This window comes from Bidens hawaiensis, unplaced genomic scaffold, assembly GCF_021521415.1.
Source record: "Bidens hawaiensis isolate Kalapana, Puna unplaced genomic scaffold, B.hawaiensis_p1.1 tig00029625_1, whole genome shotgun sequence".
Lineage (NCBI taxonomy): Eukaryota > Viridiplantae > Streptophyta > Magnoliopsida > Asterales > Asteraceae > Bidens > Bidens hawaiensis.
In genome coordinates this window covers 24,391-28,161 of record NW_027494909.1, presented here as the reverse complement: position 1 = coordinate 28,161, position 3,771 = coordinate 24,391, and the positions used below count along the sequence as shown (strand labels likewise).

At 33.0% G+C, this 3,771-nt stretch overlaps 1 pseudogene; it reads left to right on the top strand.

The window, feature by feature from the left end:
- Positions 1-373: 373 nt before the first annotated feature.
- LOC143579161 (SNF1-related protein kinase catalytic subunit alpha KIN10-like) lies at positions 374-3,166 on the top strand (annotated as a pseudogene).
- Positions 3,167-3,771: the final 605 nt, after the last annotated feature.

The window sequence follows — 3,771 nt, the reverse complement described above, 5'->3', positions numbered from 1 at the left end:
CGACGCCCGTAAAAGTAAATGCCAATTATGGTCTCCAGCGTAATACTATGTTCTCCGGTTGCAATTAATATGCAATCAATTTAGGATTTGAAAGGTTTTTGCCTTCGTCCGTTACCACCATCGTACCAACAATCAGTCTCAACCTTTCATTATCTTCATCTTCTTCGTGTTGTCTGCAATGGCACATCTGAATGGTAGAGCCACGACCCTAATTGCTTCAGCAGTCCTCAATCGTAAGATTTCCTTGTTATTAATTCTATAGTTTATGCTGTTGATGGGCTATGTTCGTGTATCTATGAACCTGAATTAACCAAATAGTGATGGTTCCTTTCATACAATTTCATGTATTAGATAATTCAATTTTTCTTAATTTCGTAATGCCGATGCATTTTTAGATAACTACAAGCTCGGGAAAACTCTTGGTCATGGTTCTTTCAGTAAAGTCAAAATTGGTGAACATACGTTGACCGGCTACAAAGTGGCGGTCAAGATTCTTAACCGAAGAAAACTTAGGAATCCTGAAATGGAGGAAAAAGGTATGATCATGTTTCATAATTTATTAGATTTTTTTTTATTTTCAGTTTCTTGATATTTCATCTAAAAATCATTCTTTTATATCTGACGTTGTGTAGTGTGGCGAGAAATTAAAATTTGTAGATTATTTGTGCACCCTCATATTATTAGACTTTATGAGGTGATAGAGACGCCCCTTTATATATATACATATGCTATTATGGAGTACGTGAAATTCTGAGAACTTTTCGATTATATTGTAGAAAAAGGAAGACTTCATGAAGATGAAGCCCTTAACATTTTTCAGCAGGTAAAAAAATATTCTTATAAATAGAGGTGGTAAATTGGGATGAGTCGAGTTGACTTTTTGGTACGAGCCAAATTGACTTGAAACAAAGTTGTCTACTTTTTGAGATAGTTGGTTAATGTGTTAAGTATGGTTTTACAAAATCAATGTTACTGTAACAATAATATTATTATGATGTTTACAACTTTGTTTTTGTCAAAACAGATAATATATAGAGTTGAATATTGCCACCGGTATATGGTGGTCCACGGAGATCTTTAGCCAAAGAATATTCTGTTGGATTCACGGGGCAATGTAAAAATTGCTGACTTCGGGTTGAGTAATATTATGAGAGACGGGCATTTTCTTAAAACAAGTTGTGGAAGCCCTAATTATGCCGGTCCAGAGGTTATTCCTAAAGATTGATTGAATATTGGTTTAGTACATTATTCATAGTTTTATACTCACTCATACTTGATATGCAAGTTGTTTCTGGTAAACTTTAAACGGGACCCGAGGTAGACGTGTGGAGTTGTGAGGTCATTTTGTATGCTCTTCTTTGTGACACTCTTCCTTTTGATGATCAAACTATTCCCAATTTATTCAAGAAAATTAAGGTATTGTCTTGCATTGTATATTATTTAGAGGCGGAAATTTTGGCCCGTTGACTTTTGAATCGGGTTCAAATGGGTCAAACAAAAAAGACAAATAGTAAAAAAGGGAACCCATATTGGCCCAAACCTTTTTTGACCAAACCCATTTTTTTATTTCACTTTTTTTCAGCCAGGAATCTACCAAGTCATTTGTCACTCGGTGCTCGGGATTTAATTCCAAGAATGCTTGTGGTTGATCATTTTAAGAGAATAACAATCACCGATCTTCGTCAGCATCACTGGTTCAAAAGTCAACTTCCTCGTTACTTAGTGGTCCCTTCCCCAGATACAACCGAGCATCTAAAAAGGTAAGTACGGGTCATAACGGGTTGTCTTGTTTTTCTTTTGTTTTCAAGTCATCTAATCTTATGCTTCTTTTATTGAGGAAATTATAAAAAAAAAGTGATCAACATGGGTTTTGAAAGGAACCGTTTGATATGGTCACTTCGAAGCCAAATAAAAGATGATGTTCTTAACTATTTTCTCATTTATTTTGTTATAGTTTTTTATAAAGTTGAAATCATTACTGGTTTTACATATTGAATTTGTCTTATATCAGGCTATAGTTGCATGCTTTGCTGTTTGATAATCGAGCTCATGTTGTTGGTGGATATCTTGGAGCCGAAATTTCCGAGTCCCTGGTGTGTTATTTGTATTTACAACTTATAGAAATTTTGATATGGAACCTTTTGAAGATATAAAAATTTCCAACTTAGCAAAAGTCTTGGAAAACTATTGTCTTATAAATACATGGTGTTTATATTAACAACATTCACATTATTATCTTGCTTAAATTTTGAAAGTTTGGGTGTGACATTTGAATATTATTTGGCGTAGGAGGGTAATATAGCTACTAAGAATCTTGACAATGGCCTGGAGCGGTCCCACATGAGCAGGCTTACTCGAGAGAACTCTTTTAAAGCCAATTTGCCTGGTGAAAGAAAATGGGAATTAGTCGGGTTGCAGGTTTGTTCAACACTTCAACACTTTGACTTTGGAGGTCAACCTTGAGGCTTTTCTTATTAAAACTGATATGGGATATGTTACCAGTTTAACTCTGACATCATCTCTTGCACAATTGGTATAAATTCAAATTATTTTTATTCATTTCAAAGTCTGAAGATTGGTTCTTTTGACTTTGAAAGTCAAATTATGGCTTGACGGATGACTAAAGCTATATAATTAACATAGTTTTTCCTTTTGATTTATGAAGATTCTGGCGAATCCCCGTGAGATAATGACACGTGTTCTTGAAGTTCTGAGAGATCTAAACGTATGTTGAAAAAGATCGGTCTTTACAATAAGTGTAGATGGGCTGCAAACATCCCTAAATCTTAACCAAACACAGCCCACCATATGTATGATAACCATTACATCAATTCTGCTATTACAACTAACAACATTCAATCACAAAATGTGGTTAAATTTGAAATTCAGATAAAATTACAAGTCATTTCAAATCACATAACTCATAACTAAATGGGCCGAAATTGTCATTTTTATGTAAGTCAAGTAACAAACTATTTCATCTTGATTCAACAGCTGTACAAGACTCCCGAACACAGTTATTTGTTTGATGTCCAGAGGATTAACGGGCCGCAGTTGCTATTTCTGGAGTCCTGTGCTTCTTTGCTACTGCAGTTAAAGACTAGCATCTTCTAGAAGTACATAACTGCATGTAAATAGTCTGGTGGTTTTTTTTCTGGTACTCTTTTTTTTTGTTGCAAATGATAATCCTTAATTTCTGCTAATTCTCTTGATTTCTATTATAAATCATTAAATCTTTATGATGAACACTTTTTCTTAGTTACGTACATGGATCATTGATTATGTGTCTATAGTTTTTCTAGAATACTTTTTGTAATTAAGTTTATGTATGTTTCTGGTTTAGACTTTAGATCTTTGTGCAAAGATACAATTGGTCTGTGATGTTTTCAAACTAAATATTTGATAGGAAATTTATTATGTGAACGCGAACAAAAAAAGTGTTTTCTAAATTAAATTAACGAATATGGACAAATATCATGTTCATATGTTATGTTCGTTTATCAAGGTTTGTTTATGTTGATTTATTTATTACTTATTGCTATTTATTAATTATTAATACCTTATTGGATCATCAAACGGTATTTAGACTTTAATTTGGATATTCTTCTTCACTTTTAAGTTGATGTATATTGTTGAATCATTTGTACTTTTAGATTTAATTTTGGATATTGTTGTTTGTTTGTATTTGTGTTCGTTTATAATATCATTGTTAACAAATGGCACAAACAAAGACGAACAATTTTGGTTTCTTAAAAACATAGACAAACAAGA